Source organism: Macadamia integrifolia, chromosome 5 (assembly GCF_013358625.1).
Source record: "Macadamia integrifolia cultivar HAES 741 chromosome 5, SCU_Mint_v3, whole genome shotgun sequence".
Taxonomy (NCBI): domain Eukaryota; kingdom Viridiplantae; phylum Streptophyta; class Magnoliopsida; order Proteales; family Proteaceae; genus Macadamia; species Macadamia integrifolia.
Genome location: NC_056561.1, coordinates 31,542,980 through 31,561,445, shown reverse-complemented (window position 1 = coordinate 31,561,445; position 18,466 = coordinate 31,542,980). Strand labels below are relative to the sequence as shown.

Here is an 18,466-nt window from a genome sequence, read left to right as displayed (position 1 = left end):
TTTAATTATTCACATGAATATTTGAAAGATTTTTGGTAGTACAGTTTCGTGATTTATGCTTATCTGTTATTACAACTTGCAGCAGTCATAGAGTTGATCCTTAACACTGAAATAGTGAAAGAAGTTATAGCTTCCAAGACTCTTACTAGTGCATTTGGAGCAACCTATAAGTATGACGTTTTGATAATTGCAATTGGCTCTATAGTATGTACCAACTATCTGATAAATCGTGGTTGTATTTCCTCTTTTTATTTTTCAAGTTGTATATTATATGAAAACAAATACTTCTTACTGCCAACCAGACTTGATTTTTTTGTTTATTTTGTTTCATGCCTTCTCTTTTGTAGGTCTTTAGGTTGTCTGACTTTAGTGTTTCACTTCGATGTAAGAAATTGATGATACTAACAAGCTTATAGAAGCAATTAAGGCAAAGAAGGAAGGAAAGATTGAGCTTGTTGGAGGGGGATACATTGGTCTAGAGCTTAATGCTGAAATGAAGATTAACAATTTTGATGTTACTATGGTGTAGTAAGACTGCCATTTTATCTTCTCTTATGGAATTCTAGTATTCTATGATTTAGATTGAGACTAATATGGAAATTCAAAAATTATCTGAAGCTGAAAGCGAAATACTTCTGCATACTTTTGTTGGGATCCATGAAAGGGCTCTTAGAATTGGTAACTTATTTCATGCAATATGTACTTGCAGTGCCTCGGCTCTTCACTACTGCTATAACTGCTTTCTATGAGGGTTATTATGCCAAGAAAGGTGTCAAAATTATTAAGGGAACAGTTGCAGTTGGGTTTTATACTAATGCAAATGGGGAGGTAAGTTCTTAGTCAGATGTGACAAAAAATGTTAATCCACATTAGTCCGAAAGTGTCTCTTATGGTCAAATTGCGTCTTTGTTTAGGTGAAGGCTGTGAAATTGAAGGATGGGAGGGTACTAGATGCTGACATTGTTGTTGTTGGTGTTGGGGGAAGACCCCTTACCACATTGTTCAAAGGACAGGTTGAGGAAGAGAAAGGTGGAATTATGATTTGTGTTTCCCATATCCTTTTAAATCTGAACTGCCTTCAGTTCTAATTATGTTGTGGAGAATTTTTTCAGTGCCATCCACTACCCTATCTGAACCACCATAACCATAATTAACATGTTTAACCACCCAATTTACAAGGATTGCAGTTAGTGAATGCCGTGATGGAATTCTTTTATATTCCTATCAATAGGTATGTTAGAACTTCATAAGTCTTTAAATAAAGGCACTGTCTAAATGACATCTCTATAGGTGTATTCAGAAGTTGACACCTTCTTTTAATTTCCAAAATCACTATCTAAATGACATCTCTAATGTTCAGTAAGACCTCTCTTCTTGTTAGCATAAGATTTTGTAGAGCATGTACTTGGAGATATGCAGTGTTTCTTATTTGCCAGGTTAATATCTGAAATAGAGGTTGTTTTTAGGTTGTGGTTGGCTGATGCTCCAAAGAATTTGTTGTTTAGTATGCTTTTTAATTTACTATTTTTCCACATATGCATTTTTATAATTTTCTTTAGCTTAGTTATGCTACTAATTTGAACTTGATAATCGTACTTAAATTGAAGTGTCTTTTTGTTCAATGCAGTCTTCGTAGGTTGCTTTAATTTCTCTTAGCTTTGTTGTAGCCCTCTTTTGCTTGCATGTTGTTTGATTAACTGGTTTGTTGTGAGCCTTTCCACCCCTCCTTCCCCTTTTATATTCTTCCCTTTTGCGTAGTTGTATTATTTGTTCACCAAAAAAAAAAAAGTGTGTTTAAAGGAGTGTAAATATACTTAAAAATTTTTCTCCAACCTTTTGTAAGTGTGTGTGTGTGTGTTCACTTATTCATTAGATGATTAACCATCTTTATGCTCATCTTTTTTACTCAATTATTAGTTTGTAACATCTCTCCTAATTTCATTGAAAGTGATTCTAAGATGCTTGTTCAACTTATGCTCTCTCATATCAGCACTCCTTGGGCTATATCCTAGATTATCAATCAATGTCAGCTTCTTCTATCTCCTGCCATGAAGATTCAGCATGCCTACAGGGAGGGGAATGCAGTTGCAAATAGGCTTGCTTTTGAGGCTCACTCTCACACGGGTACAATTTTTTATTGGTCAGAATTTGCTCTCATTGATTCTCTTTTTTTTTCTTCTTTTGGGGTCGATCCTTCTTTCCTTGCGGAAGAGATCTTTTTTTTCTTGCCGACTAGGTCAAGTCGGCCCTTCTTTCCTCATAGAGGTCTCCTTTTTTCGATCATTTGGGGTCGGCTCTTACTTTCTTGGTGAAAGAGGTCTTTTGTCGACCAGGTCTGGTCGTTCCTTCTTTCCTCACATAGGATGTTTCTTTCCGACCAAGTTGGGTCGGTCTTCCTTTCCTCATGGATAAGGTTTGCTCTTGTAGATCATTGAAGTTTGGTCTTCCTTTCCTTATGGAAGATGTCTCTTGCCGATAAGGTCGGGTGAACCGTTCTTTCCTCGCGAATGAGGTTTTGTCTTACCAACCACTAAGGTCAGCCCTTCTCTCCTAGCGAAAGAGGTCTCTTGCTGACCAGGTTAGGTAGGTCTTTATTTCCTCATAGATGAGGTCTTTTGTCGACTAGGTTGGGTTGGTCTTTCTTTCCTTATGGATGTGGTCTTCTCTTGCCGACCAATTAGGGTAGGCCCTTCTTTTCCTTGCAGAAGAGGTCATTTGCCGAATATGTTGGGTTAGCCCTTCTTTCCTCATGGATGAGGTCTTCTCCTGCCGATAAGGTCGGGTCTGTCCTTTCCTCACAGATGAGTCTTCTTTTATCGACCATTGAGGTCATCCCTTCCTTTCCTTATGGAAGAATTCATTTGCCAACCAGGTCCGGTCGGCCCTTCTTTCCTTGTTAATAAAGTTCTTTCCGACCGACCATTGGTGTCGGCCCTTCTCTCCTCGCGAAAGAGGTCTCATGCCTTCTTGGTTGGGTCGGTCCTTTTCTCACAGATAAGGTCTCTTGCCAACCAGGTTGGGTTGGTCCTTTTCTCACAGATGAGGTCTTTTGTTGACCAGGTTCGGTTGATCTTTCATTCCTCATGAATGAGGTCTTCTCTTTCCGACCATTGGGGTTAGCCCATTCCTTGCAAAAGAGGTCTTTTGCTGACTTAGTTGGGTCAGCCTTTCTTTCCTTATAGATGAGGTCTTCCCTTGCCGACTAGGTCGGGTCAATCTTTTATTCATCACAAATGAGGTCCTCTTTTTTGATGGCCGTACCTTCCTTTCCTCGTGGAAGAGGTCTCTCTTGCAGACCAAGTCAGGTTGCCCTTCTTTCCTCATAGAAGAGGTCTTCTTTTGCTGACCATTGGGGTCGGCTCTTACTTTCCTCATGAAAGGGGTCTCTTGGCGATCAGGCCGAGTCGGTCCTTCTTTCCTCACAAAAGAGGTCTTTTGCCAATCAGGTTTTGTCGGTCTTTCTTTCCTTCACGGATGAGGTCTCTTGCTGACCAGGTTGGGTCGGTCTTTCTTTCCTCCTGGACGAGGTATGATCTTGCCGATCATTGGGAATGGCACTTCCTTTCCTTGCGGAATAGGTCTCTTACAGACCAGGCCGGGTCAGCACTTCTTTCCTCATGGATGAGGTATTCTCTTGTCGATTAAGTCAGGGTAGTCCTTCTTTCCTCACGGATGAGGACTTTTGCTGACCATTGGGGTCAGCCCTTCCTTTCCTCGTGGAAGAGGTCTCTTTTGCTGACCATTAGGGTCGTCCCTTCTCTCCTCGTGGATAGGTCTTCTTTTTTACTAACCACTTTGGGTCTTTATATCCTCATAAATGAGGTCTTCTGCCGACCAGATTGGGTTGGTCTTTCCTTCCTTCGGATTGAGGTCTCTTAGCGATGATTTTCGGTCGGACTTTCTTTCCTCATAGATGAGGTCTTATATTGTTGACCAAGTTGGGTCGGCCTTTCTGGTCTCGAGGACTTTTCGTAGTCATCATGGCTAACCTTTAAATTTATTAATAATTTGATTTGGAAATTCTACAAAAATCTCGTCTGTATTAATCGGTTTAGAATCCGCATTCATTTGTCTTTTTGTTAAAGACGCTCATTCGGTGTGAGGTGACAAGGACCGAAATGCATGATGGTGAACACTGTTGTGCCTATTAGGTCGGTTCCTTCCTTCCATAGTTTCTCATAAGTTGGGATTATTTTCCCATTTTGGCCCAGTTCCTCAGCTCTTCACTGCAGCTATGAGGGTTATTATACTAAGAAAGGCGTCAAAATTATTAAGGGAACAATTTCAGTTGGGTTTTTACAAATGCAAATGGGGAGGTTAGTTCTTAGTCAAATGTGACAATTAAACGATTGGCTTCATGATGCAGTTCAAAGAAGAAGACTATTTTCGTGGTTTTGTTCACAATGACTTGGTGTGGGCCCCATTAAGCCAGCCTGCATTGGTTGGATATTTTGAACTGCAAAATTTCTCTTAGTATTTACTGAATATTTAGTTTCTAATTCCATGTAATGAGTTACTTAGTAGTTAAAATACATACTAAGTAGTAGTTTTAATTGTCACTTTCTATTTTTATATGTAATAGCAATGGATCCTCTGGAAAGATTCCATCTTATTTTCTATCCTAGACTCAGAAGCAAAGTGGAAAGGAGAGTTTCCATTAGTGTAATCTCTCCATTGGCTATAATAAATGATTTGGATATTTTGAGAAATAGATCAATGTGAGTGTGTGTATTGTGGTAAATCGGTCTTAGCCCTTGAGATAAAGGAAGTGGCAACCCTAGGTGGTGAATCTATCTTCTCATTTATTTCTTCTCTTTCCTATGTTCTGCAATGTTTCCAACAAGTTTCTTCATTCGACTGGGGTACTTTGGTGACTTCTGATCTCTATTTTGTGTTTTACTATTATGTTACCGACTTTTTCTGTTGTTTCTTACATAATATTCTGCAGGTTGCGTATTTCTCTTGCTTAAGTTCTGCTTTTTCATTGTTGTGCAGTATATTCTGATTTTGCAATGGATTTGCATCAGAAAGAACAACTTCATGACAGTGCTATGTCCATGATGCAGTCCCACACTACCCACTAGCTGTAAGTATTGGCTTCTATGTGTAAGATTGAGATGCCCGACCCATTCATAGAATTCCATGAAATGGTTTGCACTTTTTTTCCTAAAAGAATAAGTTAGAAAAAAGTAAATTTTGTGTGGGGTTTTTGCTGGAACTACACTAGTATGAGATCTCTCTTGCCTTTTATTTTAGCCTCACTTGCTTCACATGCAGTAAATTTTGTATTGTCTCTTACTTGCTTCAAAATATTAATTGGTTAGTCTGCTGAATTCAGCTTTAGGGAACATATTCATCTTATCATCCACAGAAAAAGCAGCCATATGCTCCTTCAGTCAGTAGCAATGGGGTTTCCATTACTTCTGCTAACAGTCAGGACATGATCCATTTACGGTACTCTGATCATTGGGTCCCCTCGTCCCAAGTGGCCTATCATTCAAAAGGTGATAGAAATCTTGTGGAAACTGGTATGTATTATGGCATTTGGTGCATGACAGTATATATTCACCTCTAACTTTTAGGTTTTTTAGTCCCCTTGATAGGTTTTGGCTAGTGGACAAGCAGGAATTGGATTGAGACTGTTGAACTCTCCAAATTCAGTATTGGCATAGGCTCATATGATCAACTTACTCAACAGTATCGACAACACCATAATGAGTCATAGTTTTGGCTGCAAAAAATATCGGCTATGAATCAGTTTTCCATGGATCAAAGCCCGAAATGAATGCAGTTGCCATATGCTGTCCCTGGTCGATTTGGTTTGCTTGGTTTATTGATTGTGATAAAGTTGAGTGATCCCTTCCTGACTTCCCTTGCACTTTCAATTGATCTGGCTACTCTTAGGCTAAATTTGAACTAAACGGATAACGTTAATAAAACATTTGGTTCCCTGTGGTCTGATGAGCCTGCCAAGGGAATCCAGAGTATAGTGTGCCTGAATGTTATTATGCTAAACCACCACCTAGTCTACATGTGAGCTGATTTTTTTACTTTTAATTTGGAGTTTCCTTTGAGTTTTTCCATTTTTATATCCAACATTTGTTTGATGGTTGCGGCAAGGGTAATTTTAAAATTTTAGAGTTGGAAATATATATATATATATATATATGTATGTATACATTTATCTTTTACAGGTATGCTACTTCAAATTGTGTCGTAATTTCTCCTAGTGATTTGTTCGATAATTAAAATGATCCTAATTTTTTTTAGGGGTGCAGCATGCCAAAAGATGAGGGTCAATTGTATGTCTTCCCGACCAATAATTTTTGTATTGCATTTATTTTGTGTTACCACTGATTATTTGAGTTGATGGTGTGTTTTTCCTTTAGCAAGTAACAGCCCTCCTTGGGACCAATAAAAGGCATTGATGAAACCATGCATACATGGAGCATTGTTGCTATCTATCACACCCCACCTCCTATAAGCTAAGGTATGCGGCATTGGATTCCCAAACCCAGTCAGCCTACCGTTAATAGGATCACAGAAGCAGTCACTTAGCTCACAATGCCATAAGATCACTAATATAAATTAGAGTACGCATATAAAATCATATATATGATATTACTTATGGTGATTTTTTTACAATAATATATAGAAATTTACAGGCCCAAATGTGAACAACCCACAATTAAATAAATAATACATCATACAGTCAATGTAAAATATCCACAGTAAAAGAAGTGACATCTGTCCGCATCCACAGTGTCGCTGACACAACCTCACAACCATTGCTGAAATCCTATCCCGCTTCAGCTCCGGTTCCACCATCTAATATGGAGATCCACATGGGGTGAGATACATTAGCCCAGTGAGGGTGAGCAAGCAAGCACACACATCCAATCATGATGCCAAATGCATGCTTACAGACATAATATATATATATATATAATGCAATAGTGCACATCCATATGATCCATTTTCATTATAATAATAATTCTAATTACTAAGTTTGAGTATGGGTATAAGTGGTATAAGCAACGTAGGTGGTATCCCCTCCCCAGTACGTCGGGCTCCAGAGATACAAGCTAGTTGCAAGCAGGAGTCAGCCAATCCTGGAAAGAACCTCGGTCCCTAAGCCAAACCCTAAATTGTAATTCCTGATAGTCGTAGTCCCAGAAAACCCATCGGTCACCTGTGTTGTCTGATATCCATGCGTACACTATGTTATACCATGCTGTGCCTACTTTGGATATAGTTCGTCATACCCCGAGCATAGTGGTCTCGTCAGACCTAGCACCGACATGAGATTAACATCACCCCCTATTGGCAAGTGGTTGTAGCATTGCGTATTGATCCTAACCCAATGTAATTCTACATGCATATAAATCAGCCAATAGTATTTATACATCCATACTTCCTTTAACCTCTAGGCACATTGTACCGTAACACACCTCAGCCACACTGTGCCCTAGACTATTAGAGTCACAGTCACAACCACACTACTGAGCCTTGGGCCCATGGTACTGGAACTCACCTCGGCCACACCATGCCCCAAATCGTCAGTACCACAGTCACAACCACAATCCATATCCACAGATTTTGAAATCCTGCTATCCATCACAACCATAGTCGCATGTGCAAATTAGAAATATAATATACAATAAAAACGCGAGTCATTCCATTACACATGTGCATGTAAAAAAAAATATATTAACTCCATAAATAAAGTCACAAAAACCCACTCACCTCGACACCTGAATCCAAGGTTTTTCACTGAATTCCTGTCATTATGTATCCTTGCTGACTGAATTAGGTTGCTATATCCTTGCCATAGTTTCACGGTTCAAAGGCGTATTCTTGTCTGGTTCAATGGCCACATTCCTCGCCATAGTTTCACAGTCTAGAGATGCCTCTCTAATTGTCTTCCCCATCTTTCCTCATTTACCGCCATATCCTTGTCAACCCCTCTTATTGTCTCTGCCCTTATGATCTGGAGGAATCTTCTCACCTTTTCTTCTCTTGCCTCTCCTCTTCTTTGGTTTGGAAGAAAGTCCTCTCTAATTGCTGGCCCTCTCGTTGGTCCATTCTCCCCCTTAATAGAGAATTGATCTGGTTCGACATGACCTTTGGGGGATCCACCATTTTTGAAACCATAGGCAAGCTTGCCTTCTCTGTTACTGTTAATCACCTTTAGATGGAGTGCAACATTTGAAGATGGTCATCCAATTCCCGATCCCTGGACAAGATTTGTATTGCCATCTTCTTTGATGTTACCTCCAAAATCCACTCCCTCTAGCCTAGGCCTATCCCCAGTTTCATCAGAAACAGCCACATCATTGCCTTTTGGAACCTACCCTTGAACCCTATTCCCCCCCTCTTGATGCCCCCCCCCTTTTTTTATGTACTCCTTTGTTCTTGGCTTGGTAGAAAGATATTCTCTTTGTTGTTTTGATGTAAATTTCTTGTTCCCTTGTGGTTGGCTTTTCCTTGTTGGCTAAAGCCTCTCCCCTCTTCCCTTGTATATTCTTCCTCCCCTTTGGGTATTAATAATTTAAATTATCCAAAAAATAAATAAAAAATAGGTTGTTATACAACAATTCAATTATTTTCATTAGTTTCAGCCTATACTATCCATGGACAATCCCTATTTCATAATTCAGTTGAATTCCCCTGACTGAGACGCAATCACAAACTACTCAAAAAGGCACTGAGCTATTGTTAGGTTCTATCCCACACAATGACCTATATAGTTCCAATTGACTAGTACTGATCCACATATAGGCTATTTTCACAGCCCACACAAACACTCTCCAATGGCTCACCTTGTTGAGTTATATAGAGACATATTGGCAAGTGACAGATCCCACAGGTGGGTGGGATAGAGGTTGCAAAGAGAGAAGCCATTTCCTCTGAAAAATCACTCACCGGTAGGTCAGATACAAGGGCACCGGCCTGCTGTAGGCACTTGCCAATGAAGGTGTTCTAACAACTTCTGAACTCCCCACTAGCTCGAGGTGTCTTAGCACTTCTGTGCACCTAAATTTTTTTCCCTTGGGTTCCTTTTACAGGTGTGAACATATCCCACACCCTAGGGATCATTTCCAAGTGGGTTACCCCTTCCACATAGGTTCACAAACCCACACTTACCTCACTTTGCTGTATTTCAATAGTGCATATGTAAGCACTGTTGACTTGTGGTTCCCAGCAAGCAGCCCCCCATAATGGCCATGGGCAACCTTAAAATAAGAATTAGGCAGCCATGGGATAATAGGCATACCCCAATTCAAGCCTGACTAAAATTTCACTGTTAAACCGGAGAGTTCAAAGAAGGAAAATTGGGGAATCAAATACAGTTCAATACTGCATAACTGAAGTCTGTCATCTGAGTTGAAAGAAAGAAAACTAGGGAATCAAATTTCACTATTGGAATTGCCTAGCTCGAGCCATTTGACTTTACCCTCATATTTTAGATCTCATGCGAAAGAGGCTCCAACTCTATAAGGGCAAGCTTCTTTCTTATGCCGATCGCCTAAAATTGATCAGATTTATCCTTCAATTCTTTAACATCTATTGGTCTAGTATTTTTAAGCTGCCTCGGACCACCACCAAGGTTTTGAAATCCCTTATGTGTGCCTTTCTCCATAAAGGATCTGAAGCTTCTAGATTTCTTCATCCTATCAGCTTGGCTTCTGTTTGTCTCCCCAAAGATGAGGAAAATTATAGAGGTCTAGCATCCTCAAATTGATCTAAAAGCTTGTGGCTAAGAAGAAAAGTTTTATCTTCTTTAACCATTACTAATTGTGTTATACTTCGTACTATCTACTCGTGACATACTAGAGGAACTGAAAATCAGAAATCCATTTTCTATTAGTAAAAAATTATTCTATTGCATAGAAGAACCAAAGAAATAGGAGGTTGACATTACTCCCCATCCCCTAAAAGAAAAAAAAAGTTCCCCTTCTTATAAGAGAAAAGAGAAACCTTCAAATCCCTAAAATTCTTACAAGTCCAAGTATTATAATTGATTGTAGCCTCTGCGAAAGCTCGAGGTTTTCCCATATATTATTTGCTTTTGGTGAATGTTTTCCTATATGATATTAGCTAGGTTACAATTATCAAACTTCACATTCTGGCAAGGTAACGTGTTTACAAGTGTAGTTAGATTTACTAACCGAACACTTTTTTGGACCAATAAAAAAATTCATTACAAAGATTTGGGGGGGCAAAACACAAGTCCTTGTCTTTAAAAAGGGGGAGGCCAGCCAAAATGAAGGGGACAAGCCCCAACCGAAAACAACATGCTAAAAATAGAAGGAAAAAGAATGACCACAACATGGAAACTGGGCCTAACCTAAAAGAAAGTGTACAACCCAGGGGAGGAGGAACCTCAAAGCAAAAGGCTCACCAAATCATAACAAGATGTCACGATAGAGAACATGGCTACAAATTTCTACACTTTGGAGGGAAAATTTCTCATTATTGGGCAAGGAATAGACTTCATAAGGCCTCTTCTTGGGGTAGGGAAGGGAGCTATTGTCACGCCAATAGTAAACACGAATGGGAACCATGAGGGGCTGAAGGGGGAAAATGGGAGGATGGAAGGGATCGGTGTGACAGGGATGGGATTAGAGGTGAGGGAATAAAGAGGAGAGGAATGGGCGGGTCCCCATTTGGACCCAAGAGGTTAGTGAGGTTGGTGGTAGGTGGAGAGGGTTCAATGTGGAGATGGGGCTGGGCTAAGTGAGAGTTGGGGTGGGGGCGAAGGGTTGAGGTTAGACAGTTCATGGGAATAGCATGTATATTGATGGTGAGCCGAGGTGCTTGGGCTGAATTAGTTTCAAGCCTGAGCCAAATAATATTGTATGGTTCGCACTTAGAAGAATCCTTCATTTAGGTCAAAATAAGAGATACTTCTTAGAGCAAACAACAGGTCTCTAATATTTCTTATACCTCCATTGGGTGGGAGTCTTGGGGGAGATGGTTTGGTCCTCCAAATATCAACAGCAAATTCCCACTAGTTTGGAAGATATAGGTCCTTGAGTTTTGCCCAGAAATTCTCCTTCAGTGGCCAATCATAGGATATAAACAGAACAACACCAGTAGTAGCTCTTGGTTGTCAGTAAAGAGCCTCCTGATATGCTTCGAACAGATCAATTAACCTATATAAAATTAAAGAAATAAAAGGGGAAAATAGAAATTGATGGAAGGATGAGAAGGGGGAGAAGAAGAATGATGTGGATTAGGTCTCTCACCCTTCAGATATTTTTGGGCATCCCACCCCTTAGTCAACCTCTCAACCATAGAAAATGTTCAATTTTCATTTATCAAAATCTTTGCCAAAAGGCAACAATTACTTCTCTTAATAGAAAAAAATAATATAAGAAACTATTACGAAAAGGAAAGTAGGAAACTAGTAGGGAAAACAGAAACTGATCGTATTTGAAAACTAGTTTCTTGCTAAGAGAATAAAATCCTAACTTTAGTGACTTTCTAATTTTCTTCCTCCAGCTGTGTCCTTTCTGATCAAGCTTCACAATAAGACAAAATAACATCCCTATGCTGAGATTGGTAGCAAGGATTTTAAATCTTTTAGAATATTTCCTGGGATTTCCTCTTGCTTGCTGATTAAGTCCCATAATAAGACAAAACAACACTCAAACTGAAATCGGTAGAGGGATGTTTGGCCTCTACAGCTGGCTTCTACAAGGCTGGACTACTGGGATCAATTGGCTGGTTGTCGCTGGCCCTCCTTAATTCTTCAAATCAAGCCATTTACATCAATGATCCAAGGGTTGGATCACTGGTTGTAATAGCTGGAATAAAATAGAAAGTTTGGAAACAGATTTAGAAATATCCAACAACTAAAAATCTATTGAGAAGATCAATACCAAGGATGTCATGGGATCTGGTCAATGGAGATGGACGTCCAAATATCTCAGCCAACTGAGGGTTGGATATAAAGATATAGACTAGACCAGAAAATAGAAAGTAGTTTCTTAAAAAAAAAGCTTACTGTTATTGATGGGATCATTGGATGAAGCCTTAATTCAGATTGAAGGAAGGCCCCGGAACAGACAAATTCAGAAGGAAAATACAGCAAGTAGCTTGTAAGCACTGGGTGTAGGAAGTAATAGTAATGGCATCAGCAACACTCTGTATCACCAACAGTAGTTCCTTATACAAAATCACAACATACTATGGTCATAGCTACAAGTGGATGGCCTCCATAGGCCTAAAGTTGCTAAAAACTTGAGATAGAAACAAGAGAAGAAGACGAGGATATAACCAAGGCCTCTCACCCTCACTAACCCCAGGCATCTCTTACCTCAATACTGTTTCTCACAACAAGCAGCAAGACAACAAAGGCACAATAGCCAATTCCATAAAAATTCAATTAAAGTCGTTTTGGGGGGCTCTATGGCCCTTACATTATAAGGTAGAGCAATCCATTGCACAATGCTCCCACCACTTCCTTCAAATGAAACTAATAAAAATGGGAAATACCAAAAGGAAGGTCCACACATTTAGCAATGGGTCCTTGTACAACAAGTAAATAATAAATAGAAAGTAAGGAACTAGTATATAAAAAAATAGAAAACAAAGTAACTATGTGGTAATACTATAATATGGACTCCATTAGTCTGGATTTTTTTGTTAACCAATAACATCCATACCGAGGTTGGCCTCGCCTGGCCTAAACCCAAAGAGGTTCATTTGAAAAACTATGGCCTATTGAAGGGCCTGGTTCTTCTTCTTTTTGTTGCAATACTGTTTGGATTATATATTGTCTACGTTAAAAGGAGACCTCTTTGTTTTCCTCCCAGTGCTATTTCTTCCTAGTTGGATTTTTTCTTATCAAAGATTTCTATCTATCATTTATTTTTATTGAATTTTTTGAATTTTCTGCCCTGCAGCTATAAGTTCTATCTTTTACTGTTTCAATTTTATAACTTGTAGTTGTTGATGTTTTCTGTTTTGTAGCAATGAGTTTTTCATTTTCTACTATTGTTATTTTCTGACATGAGGCTGACATTATCTACCGCTTATGTTGTTCGTTATTTCCTTTGAATGCTCCAATACATAGAAGTGATCTATTGCAAATCGAAGGAGATAGAAGAGCTAGAGGTAGGCCTAAAATAACCATAGAAGAAGTGGTGAGGAAGGACATGTATAGCTTAGGTTTGGAATCTTGGTTGGCTTTGAATAAACTGATTGGAGAAATAGGTTCCAAGTAGCCGATCCCATTTAATTGGGATAAGGCTGAGTTGTTGTTTGAATAGGTTTTAGAGGTCAATATAGTATATAATTAAGCCATTAAGGGTTAATTCTCTGTTGTACCTTATTGCTCTTGTTGATGATGAATTCTGATTTAGTTAGTGTAATCAATGGACGCTTATGAGTGTGCATGTGCGCACTTGAGTGCTGCTGAAATCCCAGATTTGGCTCAGTGTATTAGTTCTTCCGATAGTTGGTTTCTATTCCTGATCTCTATTTTTAGGGAGGTTATGGTGTTATCAGTCTTTGTTAGTGCTCCCTACTTAGTTATTCTAATTGTATCAATCTGTGATTTAATATTTAAAATTCTGTTATCGTTTCCTAATATTTCTCTTCCAATTTATAACTCTAAAGTTTAATCTCCTCTAATAGTTGCTGCCCTATACCTGCTCTGTTTGATCACATTCTCTTGTACTTTCCTTGTTTCTCCCCTTATTTTGTTGTTCAGTTTATGAGGTGGTTATGTGTAGCTTGGTGATGCTATGGACTTCTATATTATTTCAACTTCTTAAGTTTTCACATTTTATTTGAACCTAGAAGCTTTGCAGAGGGATGAATTTTACTGAATGTATCGATGTGGCTATCCTGATCAAATGATTGCAGATTCTTTTCCTATCCCCCCCCCCAACCCCCCCAAAAAAAAAACCTTTTGTATGATTAGTCCTGTTTGCTTTGTTTATTGAAATGGCTACTTCACTCACACCATTCTCTAGGTTCTCTCTATTGTATTAATCATACAATCCATTTGGTGATATTTACATCTTTGAACAGGGAAATCTTCTATAAGCTTAGTCAATAAATCTAAGAATGCCATCTTTTAATTCATATGTGGCTAAGCTCTCGCTCCACATGCCCTGTATGCCATTCTGCTGCACAACCCACAAGCACTGCTAGGCATCATGAGATGTAATTTGATTCATTTAGCCCTGCAACAGCAAGTTTAGAGAGTACATCTAATGATGTTTCTATTGGGGTTCCACGCCAAAGCAATTTTATCCAAATTCCCAATTCCCACATCAGCTATGAATAGCTCGATATGAAATCTTATAAGGACTTGGGCACCCTCTCCTTAACGAGCTAGCTTTTAAAAATGAGTTTGACCTAAGTCTCAACAAGAGATACCAGAGCTTGATAGGGTGAGGATTTTAGTTTTATATAGTTTTTCCCACTGTATATAAGCATTACAAACTTGAAATAAATTGAATTGGTTGGATAGAGAATGGTTCAGAGTTACAAATTGAATGCACAGATACTTTGGGATTGAGATACTGGACTGAAGAAGGTGGTCAACCAGAAGGTCATGAAGATTAGAGAGATGAATTTAGTTTCCGCAGTGACTAAGAAAGGTCAACAACTAAGAGGCAGTAGCAGCAACAGGACCAGCACATCCCAGATTCAGAGAACAATGCTTGCCTCCCACGAGTTTCTCTTGTCAAGGATGAACTAGTCAAGCTTGTCTCCTGTAGCCATCCAAATAGATTTGGTAGAAATGCACTTGGATTAACAGAGCTGAAATGGGACTTTGAAAAGTGAATAGCTAACTCAAGTCCCCACAGCATCTTAAAATCATAAAGAAGAGAAATGATAAGGATTGTTATAATCATCTTCATCATTAATATTCCAGCACTTTGTGACACGTAGACAGGAAAGGATTGAGAAAGCTTCCCTAGCAGGTTGGATCAAAACAAAGATGTAGAACTCTTTCTTTATTAGGTGTCCTAGTGTCTTGTCAACTCAACTTGAATTCATGAAATTAACTTATCACTTTTTTTCCAGCATTTGGCATTTCGAACACTATGTGTGTCTTAACTGCCAGCTTTTTTCTTTTTTTTTGAAGGAGAGATCTCAGTTCTGCCAAAAGCATGCCAGGTTTCTTTTTATATCTTTTATCTTAAGCAAAAAGCGTCCTGCTGTTGATGCATTAGAATAGAAAGATTAATGATACAAGCCAAAGGCAAGATGGGAAGGATTGGGAGGAGCCATTTTCTCTCCTCTCCCTGTTATTTACTCCCTATGCAAATAGTGTGGTAGGAGTTTATAATTCAATGGGTCCTCATATAGGTAAGTTTCTGCCATTAGTTTATTGTGAGGTTGGTTTTGGGACCAGCAAGTTGGTGGTTGTAGTTCCTCCCTCTCACCTGTTTGTACAGTTTTCCCTCCCATCAATATATATACTGCTTGTATCTTTTTCATTTTCTGAAGTTATTCTTTCCTGTAAATAAAATATAAAAAAGAGTCTAGGAGATGTCTTCACTTGAAATGGTTGATCATCAATCTGATTCAGTAGATCCCTTTGTCCAGGGTAGTCCAAATGTTATGCTTGAGACCAAATGGATGACTGTTACAAATACAATAGAGGTCTTTCCCAGACCTTCCATCCTGAAATGCTTATTATTCACTAGTGGTGAAATCTTCCAATCCGGTGAGATTTGATAAGGACATCAGTCCACCTGACCATGGCTTTAGAGTCTACTAGAGGAGGCACAGGCATCCACCCTCTATGGCAGCTCTTTCAACTGATGACAAGTTTAGGGGTTATCATATTGATAGAACCCATCTGATGGGCCCCACAGTTAATCTCATTGGCAGTAGGTCTTAGTATTAGCTAGTGTTTCTATTTTATTTATTATGATTTCTAGTTCTATTTATTTTTTCCTTTATATTGGTTTTTTTTTTTAGTTTATGTTTAGTGATGAGAAGTTCCATTTTTTACTATGTTGTTTTTACCTTTTTACTGTGCTATTCACTTTCCAAGCTTTGCATCAGCTCTTTAGTAGTCTTTGGTAATGATTGGTTTGCCTTAATTTATGTTTGATGGTCGATTGATTGGTTTTTAGGATACAAGTTTTCTCATGGGTAAACATATCTGAAGCTTCTACAAAGTAGTTCAGTTCTACTGAGCCCTCTCTCTCTCTCTCCCTCTTTGTATTAAGTGTTTTCTATATGAGAACATAGGATATTTTATGCATTGCTTGAAACTTGTTAGTTGAAAATTGAAAGGAGTTATGTTTGTTTCGTTTCATTTTCTTCTTTTAGTTTCCTCTTACCTCACTACCAGATCTGTAATGGCAATCTAGTTGGTACATCTCTAATGCTTGTAATTAAATTGGACTTATGAGGATACACTGGCATAATCTTAGCCTAGTTTTCTGAGGAGCATCATAGTTTGTTTCAGGGACAGGAAAGCTATTTTCATGTTGGAAGATGATCCAATGGTTTGTTGCTTCTTGTGGCTAAAATTCAGTGTCCAACATGTGGATTTATCAAATCCACTGTTTTTCAATTGTGACTGATATTTGCGATAAGACTGACAAAGAGCTAGAGCACAAGAATAAAGCTGGAAAATCCCATCGCCTTCCTTTCATTCCCAAAGATGAGGAGCTAAGTGATGAAGATCTTACGGAACTGTTGGAAGAATGTTACAGGCCTAGTTCACAGCATGTTGTGTATTTTGAAGACGATTATGAGGCTAAAAGTTCTCTTGTAGGAAATGGGCCTATGCCTTCCAAGTTCAAATGAGGATCCAACCAATTGGAGAGTCAAGTGTGTGGTACGATGTCTGATCATTTGGTCATCTTTTGGACATCAACTGAAGAAATATTTGTATTACCTATTTCACTGTTTTTTTTTCTTGAAAATCTGCTGGTTGCAGGGTAGACGTGAGTGGTATTCAGTCTTCTGCCTCGTGCAAAAGTATGTTGACTTGAATCTCTCGGAACCAATCTGCAAACTATTTCCGATTTTTAATTTGAGGATACAAAAAGTTATAGTTGAAGCTTGTAGGGAATTTGATGTAATTGAGGTATCTTCCATTGCCTATTAGTCTGCTGCTAAAAAGTTTATCGATATGCTATAGTGTCTTTATAAATTCTAGCTATTATTGAGTTAATTAGAAAGTTGTTTATTACTGTTATTATTATTAGCAGTGTTACCGTATAGGAGACTAATATAGGATTGACAATATTTACACTTCAGGCATGTAAAGATCTCAGTATTATTTATTCTAGTAGATTGTCATGCATTCCAATAAAGAAATATTCTCATTTAATCCTCACTAGAAGCAAACCAGTGCAACTTCCGTGGGCTCATGGGTTCGCATGAAATATTAGATATACAAAGGTGATTTAGTAAACAGATTGCTGGGTTCCAATTTTCAAGTGGGTTTAGTATTAATGTTTTCTATGTGAACTTTGTTTTCTTTGGTCATTGATAATTAAGAAATTAGCAGTAAATGAGCACATGATATCTGTATTTTTATAAATCTTAGTCATCAAGGTGTCGCTAAGGCATTTGGGCAGTTGGTCGACTTGTCATTGTCATGAGGTGAGTGCCTTATTGTCCTGGATGGTGCTTTGGTGCCTAGGCGGTTGCATTGGTATATTTTATTTATAATTTTTTTAAAGATAGGTGTCTTTTCTAATCATATCATTTGTGTGTGCAGGTAGTATACTTAAGTTGAGATACACGTATTTGTTTCCTTGAAAGAAGATCTCTCCCTCCCTCCGCCCTGAGCCTCCCATGTCCCTTCCCCTTCGGTGGTTCCCGCCGTCGGATCGTCCTACTTTCCCCCTCCCTCCTCCTCTGGCCTCTCCTCTCCTGCTGCTGTACCCTCCTTTTCTACCCCTCCTCCTTCCCCTTCCTCCTTCTTGGGTCCTCCTCTATCCTCCCCTGTTTATACCCCTCAGAATTCTTGGAAATCTTTGGTCACTTCTAGCACGCACCCTTCCTGTGTTGGCCTACCTTTTTTGTTCATCAAACCCACCCTCCTCAATGATTCCCTTTTGGGCTACTGCCTTGATGGAATGCTTGATTCTGAAATTGCAAAATGGAGCAAATATCTCATTGGCCATTTCTTGGGCAGTAGACCCCCCTTCCCCAGTTGTTAAGGCCTCTCTGTCTCGGCAATGGCAAACTTCTGGTATGCTGCAAATGGAAGCTACGATACCCTCTGAACCAGTCACACATCCTCTTGACTCCCTTGGGGAAGAAGCTATGCCAGAAAGTCTGCCGGAACCGGTGTCATAAGAAAGGCGAGTGCCCTTTAGTCCTGGCCAATGCTTGGTTCCTAGGCCTTCACCTTGGTGTTGTTTATTTTTTGTTCAAAACATAGTTCCTTTTCTAACCATATCATTTGTGTGTGCAGGTAGTATACTTTATGTGAGATACTGTAATCATGTAGTAAAAAAAAAAA

At 39.0% G+C, this 18,466-nt stretch overlaps 1 protein-coding gene across 12 annotated transcripts in view; it reads left to right on the top strand.

The window, feature by feature from the left end:
• Nucleotides 1–18,466, top strand: part of LOC122078860 (probable WRKY transcription factor 57) — a 123,034-nt gene that overhangs the window by 91,492 nt on the left and 13,076 nt on the right. The window contains exons 7-13 of one of the 12 annotated variants that reach the window (XR_006140205.1): nucleotides 83–204; nucleotides 348–528; nucleotides 710–828; nucleotides 915–1,029; nucleotides 4,996–5,086; nucleotides 16,451–16,825; nucleotides 16,928–17,304. The gene's annotated coding sequence lies outside the window, so the exon portion shown is untranslated. The other 11 variants (XR_006140203.1, XR_006140204.1, XR_006140206.1 and 8 more) reach the window with 11 other exon arrangements.